Below are 18,932 nucleotides of genomic sequence, written 5' to 3'. Positions count from 1 at the left end.
CATCTGTTTACCATTCCTTGCTGAGTCCCCTGTGCTGTAACATACAAGATGCACACTCCAGTAAGGAATCCTCTGTCGAAACGCCTCACCTTTGCATGTATCGCTAAAGATACAATTTGTTTTCAGTCAGCTCTGTTCAGTATTCTTTTTTTCTGAAGAACATCTCGATGGTTAAAAGATTTTAGTTATTTGCGAAGAATATAAATTTAGTGGCCGTTTGAATTTTTATTGCCTTTTTTATCGTTAAAACGGTGTCATTAGTTGAGACACGTTCATGTTAACATTTTTTTGTTGGTCAACTTTATTCGCCGGGTGTTACCTCTATTAACCTCTACTAACGTAAATGAAGAGAAATTGAGAACGAAGCTTAGAGGGAAGACGACAGCTTGACTGGATGTATGCGTCACACGATTCTCTAAAGTCCATTATTTACCTATATGCGTTTTAAATGTACGTCTTCGCAACTTAGTATTGGCTGGCGAAATCGATGAATATCTCTCATAGACGTACATCAAAACGAAAAGCTGTGACGCCGGTGGAGATACCAACAGCACTTCGTCGGTGGTGTTACACACAACTATGCCTAGTGCAAGTGTCGAAAGGGGCACATCCTTCTCTGACTTATTATTGCTCCACCGCACTGCGGTGGAGCACTAATATTTGATGCAGGTTTACATGAAGTATTAGAGGACAGACGAAGATTTTGTTTCAGTAACCACCGATTCAGTAACCACCGATTGTAAGTATGGCAGTTATATATGAAAGCTCTAAGTGAAAGCCATAATTTGAGAATAATTTTTAAAACGTGGTAGTGGCCACCACTCTCAGCGAATTTGCGTGGGCGGCACATCGCCGCGCGAAATCCTCCCCACTGACGTCAGTGGGGCTGCTGGCTGCTCCCGCTCATTGGACTCTCCAAAGATAGGCGTGTGGGACTGAGCGTGCTGGTGTGCTTTCGTTATTAGTTTTTTTGTTCTTTTTTTCTTGCATGTTCGAGTTGAGGAGGAGAGGAGGAGCATCACTTTCGATCACCCGTACCCTCGGTACTAATGAAGCTGGCTTAAACATTTTGCGCTGCAGAGATGATTGATTAGATACCTGTGACTAGCAGTTGTTTTATACTTCTAGTATTTAGCTTTCCATCGGACCTTTATGACACTCCCTCGTGGAAAAAAGAAAGCGCGAGATTCGAACATGAGCACGGAAACAAAACTGTGAGTTCGAATAAGATTAAAAAGAAAATGGCAGCAATGACGAAAATACGGTGATATTAAAGTTATTATTGATAGCAATAGAGACATAAAATTTGTCCGTAAATACCGCCGTCTATGCCAAAGTATGACCAGAGATCCAGACAATGCAAGCCAGATTAGGAGCGCAATGAGGCGGCACCCTAATGCATTTGTAACGCATTCTAATGCCCCAAAAAAGCCCTTCTGTACAAAACCTATTCGTTATCGGTGTGCTGTTAATAAGAAGATTTGAGGCGCAAACAATGCAGTGAACATAACTCTGAAAAAGAAGTGTATATCTCGGTGAAGGTACATTTATGGGACCCTAAATGAAATGAATCGTTTATTGAATAAGCATCAACTGTATACCGTATTTTTGTCTAGGAACTGCAATCTAGGTCAGTAAAAGCAATGCGAATAACAGATGGCCCCATAGAGTAGCGAAATGACTGCCAACCTACATAAATATCACGAGGGGTCGGCAGAAAATGATAGGAAGCAGAGATGTCGAAATTTTACGTAACCGGGGGGTCGTCGCCGACCCCAGCACAATTCTAAGGGCTCCTAAAATTGAAGAGAACAGTGTTGAGCCCTATGCATAGCGAAGGTAAAAGGCCTGACATAAAGAAAGTTGCCTCTATATTCCTCTAGCCGGTTCAGAAACGTTAGTCGATATTCAAGCCGTAATAACCAGAATCACAATTGTCCCGCTCGAAAATATTTCAACAGAAAACCTCAGCTCAAACGCTACTAGGCCGTCTAAAAATTGAATATTTTTCTGTGCGACGTTTATATTTCAATGCTCCTTTAAACCGAGGACTTTACTGACACTGTCACAGCCATAAAAATAATGAGAGTGTTTTTCTAAGCCTACTTATGAATTCGCTTTCGTTATACTTGCAGTAAGTAATTCGGGCGTACAATATACGCACGAAGGCAGTCACAGAGATAAAGGATACAGTCTTTAATTTTATTTCTGTATTTTAGACTTGGTATAACATTGTTATGCCCAAAAAAAATGCAACGGAATCTATTTTTCTGGCAGTGCTTCATTTGCACATTGTAAGGCTTTAATCCATAATATTTTTGTTCTGTAATTTCTTTTACTTTCAACCACGAAACCGGATTCCTCCTAATAAATCAAGTCAGCAGTATGACTCAGCAGTTAATTTTGATGCAAGACTCTGAATAACACTATTGGTAGTGTTCTTTAGGGGAAAAAATGAATTGATGACACTTTTTCATCTCTGTGTTTAAATGTTGCACAGGTCACGCCCCTCATCCTCGCTCGGTCCTGCTCACCACCATGACCGTTCTGAAGTTTGGTTACGGCGGATTCGTACATGGAGGTCTTGGGTATGGAGGTCCCGGCTACGGCGGTTTGGGCTATGGAGGACTAGGATATGGTGGCCCTAGATATGGAGGCCTTGGCGCTGGCGGCGTGGGCATCGGCAGCAGTGTGGCACTCCCTTCGGGAGGGCCTCCATTTGCGAAGGCTGTCGTTGGCCCTGCATTCTTAGTTAGGACGGTGCATCATGTGAACAAGGTCAGCGGTGGAGGAGGCCTGCTTGCACATGCCGGCATAGGCGGCAGATACGGACCCGGTAGGGGCTACGGAGGCGGCTATGGTGGACACGAAGGATACGGAGGCTATGTATACAAGGGCTGACTGCTGAATATTGATGCTGCTTCAGCGACCAGAATGAAGTTTCCTAACACATATTAACAAATGTCTTCGATATCATACAAGTGAAGTATAGAAAGACACTGTCGTTGAAAATCACCAATAATCACTGGCGACGTGCTCATCCTTTGTAAAGGAGACGTTCATAGAAGTTGCAACTTGAGGCCATAATATATCAAGGAAATTAGAGCAATGAAAAAATTGAGGAAACTCTCTAACACTTTGAAAACGAATGCAGTAATTCGGATAGTCATTTTCAGGCTGTCGAAACAAAGGCCCTGTCCGACATTTTTAGACGACTGACTATAGGTTACCAATAAAAGTATTTTTCGATCCAGATGTTTACTGAACTTGTTTATACGTTTATGGGGTGAGATAAAATTGTGGCAGTCCATGGCGTAGCAGAAACCTTTACCCTTTAAGCATTAGACTTTAATGCATGCTTTTGTACCTGTTTTGATGTTACGGTGAAAATATGCGTGTACACTTTCAGGAAAAATGTAGCACGTGTTTATGACAACTGGAAGGCAAAGAATGCACTAAAACAGGTCCTCTGTATGAGTGAACCTGAACCCCTAAACAAAACCAGTTATGTGGTGGAACCCCAGATAGCACCTTGTGACCAGTCGCTTTGTCTTCATGAAAGAGCATTCCGTATTGTAGGGCAGAGTGGAGTCCTCCTGTTCGCACCCGCTTTTTTTGTCACTCTCTCCAAACAACTGACACTGCGATAAGTAGCCGCTATTCCATCTAGTGGCTGCGCATATATGTCGTATGTAAGAGCCGCTTCAAATATATAATTAACCAATAAACCTTGACACCAGCATGTGAACATTCTTACAAAACACTCCCGCAATATAAATCCTCTGTGAAGTTTTGTGCCTATATATACTGACCTGGGTTCTTTTATTGGTTTACGTACAGGCTGGTATGTGGTAAGACGTTATATGTAAGGGAAAAATTATGGGTATCCTTGTAGATGTCGATGAACTGAGACAAGCGGAAAGATTTAAAGGGCAGCTTTTCAGGAAACTAATCTGCTAGAGCGCTGTTGCACTGTAAATACTCTAGTGAACAGTTCCGTCCATAGAACGAGATCACGCATGGGATGCACTGGGCTTTTTGCTGAAGCTACGGGTGCAGTAGACATGATAAAAGGACTCAGCATACAGCCCACTGAAAGTCGCCACCGTCGAATCAAGTTTCTTCTTTAAGTACCCCTTGCGGATTGTTTATAGCGTTTGGACGAAGACTGGCCACTTTTCGCGTGCGTGCGAGTGATTATGTTACACGCTTCTAATCACTGAGTAATCGTTGAAACAACTCCCACATTCCAGCTGTTCTCATAAAATCGCCCTGATAGCATTGCACATAGTATCTCATTTTATATCTGAAGGTTTGGTTCTTCAGAGCACTCTTTATCTAATATTTATTTATGTTGCTCGGAGCTGTTTTTCGTACCACGTCATTGCTTTCTTCTTTCCAAAACTACCGCTAAATTGTTTCAACTATACAGACTTATTTTCTCTGACCCACTCTGAACGCTTCCTATCTCTTAATGTTACGCCTACCATTTTTTGTTCCATAGCCCTCTGGGTTGTCCTCAACTTAAGTAGAACCCTTTTGTTAGCCTGCACATTTATAATAATAATAATAATAATAATAATAATAATAATAATAATAATAATAATAATAATAATAATAATAATAATAATAATAATAATAATAATAATAATAATAATAATAATAATAATAATAATAATAATAATAATAATAATAATAATAATAATAATAATAATAACAATAATAATATTAATAATAATAATAATAATAATAAACAACGAGCCCAAAGTGGTTTTGACGCAAAATTCGATTTAGGACGGACAGAGGTTTAAAAAAAAAAAAACATGGCTCAGATATGCAGCTCCGAAGGGGCCCCGTCGCTATAAGTGATTGCAGGGTACGTGAGACCATGCAACTGGATGATTTTTATCGCGATCACATGGGATGACGAAACCGGCAGCGCAAGAAACTCAACATACGTATGACCGTATCACTTCGTCTACTACGCGCCTGCCTCTCCAGGTTAATCCGAACCGCTTCCGACACTGCACTGCGCTTTGCCAATGTAATGGTTTTACAGCTCTGCAATTACACAACAATACATGTTTCATCCTTGCCTTCTAGCATATTGCATGCAGTTACATATCCAAAACAAGCTAACAAAAAGCGTACTTGCCTCTACTTCTTTCTCATTTCCCAGATCGTGCGGAGGTACTTTTGTCGCCGCACGACGATTTCGTTTCTTTCCAGAAGGAAAAAGTTGCGCTTGCGCTTCCGGAACGCAAACCCGATATCGTTTAGTATCCTCTGCAACGTACGGATACTTATATTCGGCATATTCATATTGGGATTATTTATTACATCGTCCCGTAGCTTTGCGGCAGTCGGCACTTCGTTGCGCACATAATACTGATGCACTTTGCGCCGCAGAGCAGCGAGAGTGAAGGTGCCGTACCTTTTAAGCCGCGTCTTCTTGCTTTTTTTTTTTAAAAACAAGCCCAGCTGACGACTTCAGCCTTCTTCGCTTTGGAGATTTAGGAGTGCCAGATAGGGCCTCCGCTTTAATACGGGAGACGGCACGCTCATTCACACCGGTGAGCTCGCTGACTTTGCGGCGCACGGATGATGTAGAAAGCTGAGGTTGACTGCTCCTTACGCCTGTGTACACGTTGTACACAATTTATTTTGCCTGCTTGGACAACCATCGGTTATTCAGTCTCACTTGCATCTTCTTTGGCGAAAGACGAGGTATAGTTTCGGAATAGCCCGACGCGGCGCAACGAGCAGACGCCATCCTCTATCAGCGCTCTGGGTGTTTGAAGACCCGTGACGGAACTCAAGCGAACCCAGAAAAGCAGGAAAAGAAAAAAAAAACGCTTCGCAGTCACCTTCCAACGCTAAATAAGAGTAGTTATGTTAGAAATGTGCTCAAAATCAGAAGCTTTATGATTACCATTTTCTTCAAGGCTAAACACTAATTTTAACCTGCGGACCATATTCACCTGCACAAGGAGACAATGAGTTTCGGCCCCGTAGCCTTTCCAGCGGTGCCAAGAAAAGTTGACGCGGAGTATAGGTGCAGTCGTTCACTGTCTGGCAATCCTCGAAAATCAATTATCTCTCTCTATTCCCCCATAAATGACTGCAAAAAAGAAGATATACTGTAATTTCCGTACTCTAGTCGGCCGATTATAAAAATTTAAAAGCTGAAATTTTGCGTCATGCGGACTATCTCTGCGTGCGGATTATACATTATTTAAAATTTTCCATCGTTTATCACAGCCAGAAATGTATAAAGGTGAAAAAAAAAAAGAAGGAGAAGGAAACATGTGCGGAGTGGGCTCCTACAACATGCTACCTCGCTAAGAAATGGGGCTATATCTGATCCGATATGGAATCAAATGCAATATGGAAGCGAATACTGTCACGGTAGCAACGAATAGCTGCTTTACATAACTAGCAAACATGGTAACGCATGAATGTAGTTGTAGTGCTTGAGTTGGCAACGTTAAGGCGGCCACGATGGCCCCCAAAATACGAAGTGCCATTTCGGCAGCGTTCAGTCCTAGGGAGAGCGACGTAAAAGGCGTACGCGGATTGAAATCAAAGCGGTATAAGAAAACGCGCGATTTTAGTTCTTGGCAATAACATCCTTGCTTACACATTGAATACTGCTTGCTAACAATATACAAAAGTTTTCTTCCATCGGAATTCGCCCTGCCGATTATATATAGCGGGTTTGGACTATCTGATCAAAAACGAAAAACATATTTTGAGCCATAATTTGCCCCTGCATACAATACACCGTCTACAGACTACAGTCCGCATATTGCGGTATATTTAACTACAAATATCAACTGCACATGTCATTTCACGAGGAAAAGAAAGTCACAACTATAAACACAAGTAGAAAAGGAAAACGCGCTAGGAAAAAAGGAGGCACACAACTAAGGCCAGAACTTTGCTCACTTGCACTATACTCCGAATAGCTGCAGCTTGCACCTGTAATTTCCAGCGCTGATCATAAAATCATAGAATTTAAGCTTTCAAGCTATAAAAAACTGAGTACAAGCTTCTGCACTGTATTTAACTTGAGTCTAATCCGGCTCTTGGTGAATAAAGTTACATTTTGACCAATTCCTCCAATGTGGCAAAGGAGGCTCTGCATTGACTTGGTTTGATACGGTTTTGCGGTTTAATGTCCCAAAGCTACTCAGGCAATCATGGACGCCGTAATGGGTACCTCAAAAAAATTTTGACCACTTGGACTTCTTTAACGTGCACTTACAGCACACGGGCGCCTAGCTTTTCGCCACCACGGAAGAGCGGCTGCCGAGGCCGGCATTTGATCCAGCATCCTTGGGGACAGTATTCGAGCGCCCCGAATTGAATAAAAATAACTGGGCAGATTCATGTTTTGACGTTCCAATTCTTCAGCTACACGGCACACTAAGCAAATTAAAATAACCAACCCACCTCTAATTACGACAAGCTTCTATTTTGCAAAATAATTTAGCTATTCATAACCAAAACCAAATGAAATATGAAAGCATGACCAACTGCACAACAATCAAAATTAATAACAATAACGTGCTTATCTAAACAAGTGAATTTGTAAGGTATTCACCATGGTCTAAAAACAGAGGTAGACTAGAAACAGTCAACTGGAAACATGTCATAGCCGAGAATCAACTGTATCTTGCCTCACCATAATATATATATATATATATATATATATATATATATATATATATATATATATATATATATATATATATATATATTTATTTATTTATTTATTTATTTATTTATTTATTTATTTACTAAGAGACACATGGGGCAATGGCATCACCAATATGACCAAGTCAGCTAAACTGGTACATGGTTCGCTCCGTTACTTCGAAATAAAACAAACGTGCTAAAATCTTAAACTAGCAGAAATTTTTGGGGGGCACCACTCCGAAAAAAATAAAGGCACAATCCTTATACTTCGTCGACTAGTGAATAAAACTTCACTTCTTAAGAAGGTACGAGAATTTTTTTTTAATTTAATTACAAGCTAAATGCCAACCACAGCGTGATCTCACAGGGGCAGAAGTTTTTTTTGCCGATACGGAAGAGGAAAAAGGAAAAGGGACTGCAAGAGGAAGTGGTATGCAAGAGAATCTAAATATAATCCTCGTGAGCAACGTTTCAGATTCCGTCGGCTTCAGCGGCATTCACCGCGCACGTACGAAGAGCGCGCGGTACCTCAAAATCCACGTGGGAGATCCCGTTTTCAGCCGATACCACCGCACAAGGTACGAATGCACTCTTAGTGAACTGGTTTCAACGTTTCCTTCAACGCCGCGGGCGCGGCTTCCGCCGTTATTCGCGATTGGCAGCCAGAAAAAAAAAAGCTGAGCAAAAAAGACGACAGAGTGTCATAGGTGTACCGGGGGTATAGAGGAAAGATGAGAATCAACTGGGGCCATTTATATGTGGCCAAAAGCTCACGTGCAGCGATGCGACATTGTTGCCATGTGCGAATGGCTCGACACCCAGCGCAATTTCGCTTCGTGTCATTCCAGTCACGTCTCCTCCAGCGAAGGAAGAGGTCTGCACTTGCTTCTGGCCGCTCTTATGTCTGCTGGCCGATCAGGTTCTTTGGTGGTCGCCGCGTCGCGCTTCCTTTTAGCATTCTTATCGCATCCTTCATAATTCGCGAGACTGCGTGCTTCGTTATTTGCTGTATATATTTTCTTGACTGTTGTCTTGTTTACGCCTTTTATACGCTCTGGTAAACATGTGAAACTTTATTGTGCGATCTCTCTGTGTCTAGGTCGAGTGGGCTCATTTTTTTTAAGGCCGAACCTAAAGCAAGCGAGTGTCACGAGTACTCTTGCATAATTGACATGACCGCTGGGACAAGCATGGTAATATATTACAGCTCACTGCTAAATGTTGGTAAAGTGCACACAGAACAATCGCGTTTACTCTCTTCACGAATATATATATATATATATATATATATATATATATATATATATATATATATATATATAAGCTGTTCACACGTAAGGTATTTTAAGAAGTGGTGAGACAACTGCGAGTCCTCATTCTTTTGTAGCCATCCTCAGCCATAATCGGGGTATTTTGATATTTTCTATGAGGTGAGATCCGTTTTACGAAATGTTTTCAACCGAGGTCGACTCACTTTTTGCTCTTACCATCCTCTAAATTACATGGGCACATTGAACGCCCCTAAAGCAACTTGCTGTGTACCGCACTCGTGTTATGGGCTGACACAAAGCTATGCGCACACCTTGGTTTTATTTTTGTTATTTGGTTTTACGGTCGCACATTGTTTTACTGCAACAAATCCCTGTTTTAAGGTTTTCGTTTCGCCTAAACGAATCACTGCTCAGCATAAAAAAAAGTGCGCAGAAATTGCGGTGTATTTTTTATGGTCAAAAAATGAAATATTGCCGGAATCCGTCTAACGTCTTTTTTTTTTTCATTACCATGCTAAGAAAGCTGTTTTCCTGTCCCAAAATGTTGTTTATAATCTGCTGCTGTTTCTTAATTTGCAATTCGTGTAACATTCTTTAATTCAGAAATGGAGTAGACGGCGAAGCACGTTACTCAGGTTACTACATAAATTATAACTCGCTGAATGAATTCAAGTGCCCTCGTCAATTTCTGACCATGCCGCAAGCCCGCGTTCTCCGGTGAAATTCAAGTGAGCGCACTCTTTGTCCCCTCCCGCCGCTTCCTTTATGACTGGTGATTCGGCCCCTCCTCTCCTAATTGTCCCTCCGTCCGTGTGGACCTTTCCCGTCACACATAATTCTCGGCCACACAGAAGTCGCGTTCCTGTGGCCCTTTCCATCACCGCCAGGTTTGATTTGCTTGACGCTGAACAGTGTCCACTAGACTCCCAGGGCGTCGACATGCTCGGCTTGTAATTTTCGGCTGAACAACAGAACAAAAGTCATACTGCTACTACGATGACTCAAAACCAAACCCCTGCTCATTATTGCACAAAACAGCTGCAAGTCTTTGAATAACTATGTGCGCCGTAAAATTTTGCATCTTTCATAAAGGGGGGGGGGGGGGGGGGTGAGAGTGCTTGGGAACAGTAATGAGCAACAAGGGCCGATAACGAAGCAGGAAAGCAAACATACACGTTAATTGTTTTTCATCTTCGACACACCTTATACCCGGTCAGTATTCTTGTTCGAAAGCAATTCATACCTAGCTTTTTTCTATAAAGAGCATTCTGCAAACAATAAAATATATATATATATATATATATATATATATATATATATATATATATATATATATATATATATATATATATATATATATATATATATATATATATATATATATATATATATATATATATTTATATATATATATATATATATATATATATATATATATATATACATATATACATTTATAAAAGGGGCACGAAGCACACCTGTTTGGAACGCAGACATCAGCTTAAAAATGTACGCTCGATCTGATTATTAAGCTCACGTGACTCGCCTATGCTTTCAGCAACGATACAAAGAAGATGCTCTCTTCCAAGCACCGAAAAAAAAATCGAAATGATCATTGGTGCTCGGGAAGGTGGCCTAATGTCCATGATATAAACACTCCGCTTTTTTGGCCACTCTGGAGTGCTACCAGCCCAGCACTTTATATTAGTTTGAGGATACAGATAATGTTCTTTGATATATTGTGTTTTATTCATAGGTTAAGAGTCTTTACGTGTTACTTTAGGGGCAAGGCAATGTTCTAGCTTAAATCAATATATGAGGCAAAACCGGCACAAGTTTGTTTTTCACAGTCTAATTAGAATAAAGCGATTTCATTTTGGGCTTAGATATTTAGAATTAATTTATCTCACTCCGTGAAGGCATAAACGTCATAAAAATGACGGATGATTTAGAATGATTAGCCTAACACGAATTAGTGCGCTAATTCTTGTGTTCACATTTCAATTTCGACTAGACGCTCGTTTTTGTAGGTCAAGTAGGCTTCAGAGAGAGATCGGCGAAATCGAGGGGTGGGATTGTTATTCATAGCGCATAATAAGCTTACGTTCGGCGACGGTGCTAAGATCTGATGTTGCGACAAGCGAGGGGAAATTGATTTGGGCAACTGTTCGTTAGAAAGTCCGTCGGGCCATCAAATGTTTTGCTTTATCCTGCTTTACTTAAGGTCTACCTGACTCTAAGACAGCTATCGGTGAATTGTACGAGTTTGACTTCAAGTGGTAACGAGCCAAATGATAAAAGGTACATTGCAAAGCGCTTTAATGTGGACAAGAAATCGGTGCTGAGCATCGAAGTGCCCATACCAGAAGGCTTATTGGTATCCTTTTAGACTCGCACCAATGAACAATGCGGAAATAAATAGAATTATAAAAATTACTACGGTTTTGTTTGGATAAACTCGGCCATGCAAGCGAAAAAATGTTTCGCTTGGTTATTCTGTATTGCTAAGCCATATCAGACTCACATATAGACCCGAACATAGTTTAGAGAGTGGCCGCTCAATTAAGTGTGGTCTAACATGGCTTGCTCTGCTTAAACTCCTCAATGGCTGTCAGCGAACGTCAAGGAAATGCAGCAGAAGTACTGGTTTCAGCGCGATACTGATATATGTCTGTCTGATAACCTCAAGGGCACCACAGACTGGTCTAAACGAAGCGAAGATGTTGAAGCCATTTTTGAAGGGACCCGCCGGGGTGGCGCAGTGGTTAAGACGCCCGACTACTAAGACGCGGAATCGAATCCCGGCCTCGGCGGCTGCGTTTCGATAAAGCCGAAACGGAGTGGCGCCCGTGTGCTGTGCGATGTCAGTGCATGTTAAAGAACCCCCGGTGGTCGAAATTTCCGGAGCCCTCCAGTACGGAGTCTCTCATTGCCTCAGTTAGTCGATTTGGCACGTTAAACCGCACAAACCAACCACCACCGCTATTTTTGAAGGGTGGATACCAGGAAGTGAGCGAGAAGGGCCGTGGTAGAGGTGGGCGGAAAAGCTAGGCAAGGAACTTCGTGGCTTTGTTTCAATGTGTGAGGCAAGGTTTCATATTAAGGCGAAAGCCTTTATTGCCTTATCATTGTCGTCTGCAATCGTGTCACGCTTTTGCGGATGCTCTGATTGGTCAAGACAAGATGACGTCATGGAGGTCTCGACCAATCACAAAGCACCACCACAGTATGCGCGAATGCCTGCCTTATATGGTCATATGTCAATCAGTGACCAATTAATAATTAGTGACCAAATAATTATTTGCAAAACACTAAATAATGACTATATAAATAACACTGACAAATTAGGGACAGTTGCGTAAATGATTCATTATTATTTTTATTGCAAATTAATTTATTTACTAATTAATGTCTAGTTGAGTCATAACTACTAATTATTGACAGTTGCGTAATTATTTAAATAATACCTAATCAATGCCGCCCACCCCGTAAAGTCGACCACACAACAGTACCTGTACAACAACTGCGATGATACAAGGACTGCGATCTCGTCTCTGCCAAGCAGAATTCACTGAACAATGCACTGGCAGAATGTGAAAAAGTAGTCGCTCGCTTTAATCGTCGCATCATTCATCGCTACATGCGCTACAGTCGCATAGCAGAGTGGAGCACTCAGGCTTTCGCCTTTCACCACTTCAATCGCCAAAGCGTCCTCGAATTTTGTTTATGAAGATATGTGCCGGTACGAATGAAGTTTGTCAGGTGTGTGAATAAGAAGAAGAAGCGGGCGACGCCAGCTCGGCACACTGCACCAGGGATCTAGGTAGACCTTGTTGGGCTGGTTAGTTCATGGTCATCCTTATAATTCGATGAAAAGAAAAGGCCGAGCTCTCGAGACAAGGACGAAGAAGCGGCCAGATGCACAGAAACGCACACTAACAACTTTATTTCGTGAAGAAGTTCAATGCATATATAAGTTATTCCCTCTTTCACTCTAATCGCCAGAAGAAACCAACACGTCAACAAGTGGCGCACAAGGCATCAACACCAAGGAAAAAGAAAACTCCACACCAAAGAATATATATTAGCCTTGGCCGTTCCATTCATTCGTGAATGAGCCGCCTCCGGTTTAATTCGTACGATGACTTTATAAATTACTATTTACTTAGAGGGCCGGCGAAGGCTAAGACTATCTTCTTTGTCTTGGAATCGTTTCTTTTCGTGTTGATGTCTTGTACACCATTTGTTCGCTTAGTGGTTTCTTTTGACGATTAGATTCTAGCGGAGATCATTTATATATGCTTTAAATATTTTTTCATAATATCAGGTTGTTAGTCTGCATTTGTCGTGCTTCTTGCCTCTTCGTCCTTCTCTCGATAGCATAGCCTTTTTCTTACATCGAAGTGCTCTAGGGCTTCTGCTAATTCAGCCCAGTGACGACCTAACAAGCCCTGTGGGGTTTCACCGGCATGACGTCCAAACGCTGTTGTCAGTCCATTGCGAAAGAAACTAAATCGCGTTTCCACTCTATATGGTGGGGTGAAACAGTACCAGCTTTGACACTGAAACCGAAAAATGTTGCAAAAGAAGCAGCATATTGAAAATAAACGTCGCGCAACTGGGCAGCATGAGAATCCTGGCTTCTAAATATATTTATTCTCTATAGCGGTTTCTGAACTGGCTGAAGCCAAGGCATAAAAAAGCGAGCAGTACACTTTAGATGAACTTAACCGTTCATATCATTGGCTGAAGCCAAGGCATAAAAAAGCGAGCAGTACACTTTAGATGAACTTAACCGTTCATATCATTCGCGGTCGAGCAGGTATATAAACTTTTCCTTTACTGCTTAATGATTTGCCCTTGTACGAAGATGTCTCAATTTCAAAAACATTTAATTAGCAAAGATTGAGATCGCCTCTGGACAGCGGTGATTATGTATTTTGAGATCAGGTCAGCCCTTAAGTGTCACTTTCTTCCGAGCCTAAAAAAAAAAAAAAAAAAAGGCCACATGCAAAGCAAGCTACGCCGACAGAAAATTCGTGCGCAGCGTCCCGCTGCTCATAATAAAGGTCATAGTATAAGCATTCAGGTGGTTGAAGTCCTTGTCGGCCACCATGCTAAGGAAGGGCGGATCGTAGACGGAGGTCGGGTGCTCACAGCAGCCACTCTATGCGCCTTATGGTGCGAGGTACTGTGAGCACCCGCAATTCCCGAGTGCGTTAAGATACTGTAGAGTAGAGGTACAAATTCGAAGTTCTTTTTTATCACTGACAGGCAAAACAAACAGAAGGTCACATGTTGCTTCTTGGGCACGAACAAAAAAAGTCAGTAGTTTGGCTCACTACATATCATTCCGCATGTCAACAGGCTAACGCGTGCTCGAAGAGGACACTTTCCCTGCCTGTTATAACTGCAGTATCTTGTTCAGGTATGGGCTCAAGTAGGGAAGTTGCTGGAGCACGTAATACAGACGAGATTAACGTGCTTCATGGAGCAAAACAACCTGTGGCCGCATGAAATGGTCGGTTTCCGACCACACTTGTGCACGCAGGACGTAATGCTCCGACTAAAGCATGATATCATAGACTCGCGATCGAGAGACGCCAAAGTGATCCTGGGCCTAGACCTCACCAAGGCCTTCGACAATGTCACGCACGAGGCTATTCTCGAAGGGCTCGAAGTTCTCGGAGTAGGGGAGAGAACGTACAACTACATAAAAGACTTCTTATCGGGCAGAAAAGCCTGCATGATATTTCAAAATTTAGAATCTCCTACTATAGAGTTAGGAAGCAAAGGCACACCGCAGGGCTCAGTGCTATCGCCTTTTCTATTCAGCGTGGCAATGAGAGGCCTCCCGGGTAAACTTAACCAAATCAAGGGGCTAAATTTTAGCATGTATGCTGACGATATTAACCTCTGGATTAACCAGGGGAGCGATGCGAGTACGGAGGAACGCCTGCAAGCAGCGACCGACATCATTGTCGATTACGCGGCTAAAAGGGGACTTTCGTGCTCCCCGCATAAATCTGAGTTGTTCGTTTATAACCCAAAGTACCTCCGCTGCAAGAATAGCGGGGAGTTTCATATTCAGGTGGAGGGCAAACCGATGCCAAAAGTAGATCAGATCAGGATTTTGGGGATGGTCATCCAACCCCACGGTCACAACGGAGAGGTCCTGAAAAAATTAGAAAGTTACGCGATGCAAACCCTCGGGCTCTTGAGGAGGGTCGCCACTAAAGGAAGAGGCCTCAAGGAGAGAAATTTACTAAAACTAATCCAGGCATACGTAATAAGCAGAATCAGTTACGCCACGCCCTACCTGGACATCAAGGCCGGCGAAAAAGAGAAGTTAGACTGCCTGATTCGAAGATGCGTTAAGAAGGCGCTAGGACTGCCCATGGGTACCTCGAGCGAACGACTGCTCGAACTCGGGGTGCATAACACGTGGGCAGAATTGGCGGAGGCAGTGCGAGTCTCCCAATTAGAGAGACTAAGCACGACCGAGACGGGCAGGGTAATCCTTGCAAAAGTAAGCCTCAACCCAGACAGGGGAGTTCAAAAAAAAGTCACAATTAATAGTGAAATCAGGGATGCCTTGGTAGTCCCCCCCTTCCCTAGGAATATGCATCCAGAATTTAATGTCGAAAGAAGGGCCAAACGAGCTGAAGCTCTAGAGCGACGGTTCAAGAACATGGGAACAAAGGAAGTAGTCTATGTTGAAGCGGCAAGTGGCAGAACAGGTGCGGCGGTAGCTTCGGTAGTCGATGGCCGAGGGGCACCGGTATCCGCGGCAGCCATCAGAGGCCGCAACATAGAGACTGCGGAGGAAGTTGCGATAGCGCTAGCTTGCGTAGGAACAGAAGCCAAGTTCATAATTAGCGACAGCAAAACTGCCATTCAAAATTTTGGGAAGGGGAGGATATCGCCGGAGGCGGCCAAAATCCTCACCCAAAGAACAATAAATAGGAAAATTCAGTTATTTTGGACACCCGCTCACGCTGCCGTCCCTGGTAACGAGGCGGCTCACGAGCTAGCCCGAGCTCTCTACTTCCGGGTAGCCGTCGAGCCCCCCGAACACTGGGCATACGACGAGCATCTGCAAAATTATGGGGAAATCATCGACCATTATAAATTGGGACGTAGACTGGTACCCCCGCCAGATGTTGGGCTAAATAATAGAGAAGCTGTCGCGTGGAGGCGGCTACAAACTAATACGTTCATGAACCCGGTCTGGGCGTTTCACGCGCTACCAGACTTTAGGGACAATGATCTCTGCAAACAATGTGGGGCGAGAGGGACCCTCGACCACATAATTTGGGAGTGCCCACAATCTCCAGGGATAGGGCAAAATATTACAAGTAGAGAAGCCTGGGATACCCTGCTGCGAAGCGCGGACCCTGCGATCCAGCACCGCACCGTCCATCTGGAGGAAGAGGCCGCAAGAAGCCAAGGGCTACCTGCCAGCCTCTAATCCGCGGGCGCACGACTCCCCGTTTCCGATGGAAATAAAGGTTGTACAACCAACCAACCAACCTTCGAGGAATTCCGGTCTGAAAGGTGAGCCTAAAACATACTGAGTTATTTTGTAACTCTCCACAGAACAGCTAAGAGGTGTCATGTAAGGTGGTCTGAATGGCTAAGTCAAAGGCATTATCCGTCCACTCCGCTTCTGCGGAAACGCGACATCCAACCAGGCTCCAACCCTGTCTGCTTTTTATGGGGTGCTATATTGCTCAATTCACAATTGCGTGCTCTAGCAGTGGTGAATTACAAGAATTGTGTTAACCGGAGCCTTGGGGATGCCGCCGAAACAGCGCTACACTGTCACCGTTCTGTAGGAGAAAAATGACAGGACATTATCAGCCTTTAGATGTATGGCGCGAAAGAGTTTATGTCTCCCGTTGGTCGGCTGCGCCTGCGGATCCTTGTTCACTAAATACATGGAATCTAGAAGCTTACATACAGTCGTAAGTTTCCGAAAAATATTACAGGGGCTGGACGCTGCTGAACGGAATGTGGACTGAAAGCGGCTTCGGAAAAAAAGTGTCTGGCGAGCCGACCACCAAAAGCTGCATTTTAATGAAGGTTGAATGGAAAGCCTTCCGTGGGCTGTGTGTTGTCAGTGCACGTTTAAGATACCCAGGGGGTCGAAATTATTCCGGTGTAGGCAGCATCCACTTTCATGCCCTGCGTAGGCCATGCCGGCAGACGCTTTCCTGCTCCATTCGGTCATCTCTCCTCGACGGGGTGTGCATGGCCAGTGCGGAAACTACCGTCCTCTCCGCACCGACGTGCCTATCTGCTGGGAGGTCGCTACCCTCCTTTTCCTCTTGTAGCGAGCGCCGCGGCGGAACACTTGTGGAACGGCGCAGCTGGTTAGCATAGTTACGGCTCATGCTACATAACGGTTTTCGCCACGCCCAGCGACCGTGGCTTTACATGATATAAGGAAGCTTTCGCTTCAAAATCATGTTTCATCATCTTTTTGAAAATGTACATAGTTATAGTGTTCATAATAACCTTGAGTAATACATTAACGATAGAGAACCACTTGTCATACAATTACAAGGCCGCAGCAAGACAGCAGAGAGTAATAATTAAACGCTGACTGTATAAATGAACCATCAAATCTCCTTTCATTCAGTAATACTCAATTTGCGTGCAGATATAGCATACATTTAAATATATCATGAACATATTTCTGGAACACACAAAGGGCAACTTATCGAGCAATAGTTAAATAAAAAATGGGAAGGCAATGTATATATGCAAAAAAAAGGTGAGGTATAGATTTACAAGGAAAATGAACATTCATTTTATCGCTGTCCTCAAACACCTGCATAGTTTTCATCTACACTCCCCCTGACACTTTTTTTTTTCTTTTTCAGTTTTTTTTTTCTTTTTTACAATACGAAAATTTCTTTCTTGCCAGTTTAATTTTATATTGGTTTAAGCCGGTCGTGCTTTTGGCGGTGCAGGCTGCGCAACGTCAAATTTATTTCTTTTTTAATTGCCTACGCTAACTTATGTCGTAAGCTTCTAGACTCTGCGAAAGACCATTCTGTGTAAGTATTCGCTTCAATCAAGCCGCACATGCGTGCCTTCGTGGTCTATATGGCATCTAATCCAATTCGGAATCCAAGGTTCACGGGAGTGCGGATTCGGATCTGACTCTTCCATCAGAAGGGAGAAGCTTGTGTGGCACCTTCCACACTGGCCGCATAATGAAGACTTGTGACGTCACATAACCCGACGACCAATCAGAGGAAGTCCAGCTACCACCTGTCAAATGCATGACCGAATCATGCGGTGCACAAGCTCTTTAAAGATGGCGCGTTAGAAGATTCTCCATCCTTAAAACTGCATTTACAGTTCAAGACCACGAAGCTGCGGGCTGTAGGTTAAGTGGGGAACTCTCTTTTAATAGGGCAACCTGAGTATCTGTAATGCGTAACAACACTGCATCGCAAGCATCGTTTTTGCTTTCCGCCTCCCCCTAAATTTGATAATAAGAATAGCGGTTTCATTAAGCGACCATGTGATCACAGGTCCTTCAGAGGTACTCAACCAGAGGAGTTGAACGATCACTGCTACTTTTGCCGCCTTTCGACAAGACACTTGAGATTTTTTTTGCTCAGGTTCAAAGCAGAGGGAAGGTTTGAACGTGTATTTTGTAAAATTTGCCATGCTAAAAAACCCATCGCAAATATCAGAAGAGGTCTTGTGGCAGAGAATTTTATGCAGCGGTTTAAGGGGAATATGGAAGTTTTCAATCTTCCAGGAACTTTCGCTCTACATGATTTGTTAACTATTGACGCAGCGTCTACGAGAAAACCCGCTTCTTAGTTTCGAGTGTTTCAGAAACTTTCACCTGGAAGGAGGTTTTTATTGCCCGGAAAGCACTCTAAACGCTCCTCGACTTCGTATTTAGCAATGACCTATGAGATATTTTTAAAAAAA

General features: G+C 43.1%; 1 pseudogene; it reads right to left on the bottom strand.

Moving 5' to 3' along the window:
* Positions 1-798: 798 nt before the first annotated feature.
* On the bottom strand, positions 799-5,707 carry LOC146196175 (uncharacterized; annotated as a pseudogene).
* Positions 5,708-18,932: the final 13,225 nt, after the last annotated feature.

This window comes from Amblyomma maculatum, chromosome 3, assembly GCF_055883805.1.
Source record: "Amblyomma maculatum isolate TAMU_Amacu chromosome 3, ASM5588380v1, whole genome shotgun sequence".
NCBI classification, from domain to species: Eukaryota; Metazoa; Arthropoda; class Arachnida; order Ixodida; family Ixodidae; genus Amblyomma; species Amblyomma maculatum.
The sequence above is the reverse complement of the archived record's forward strand: the minus strand, read 5'-3'. Positions and strand labels throughout refer to the sequence as shown.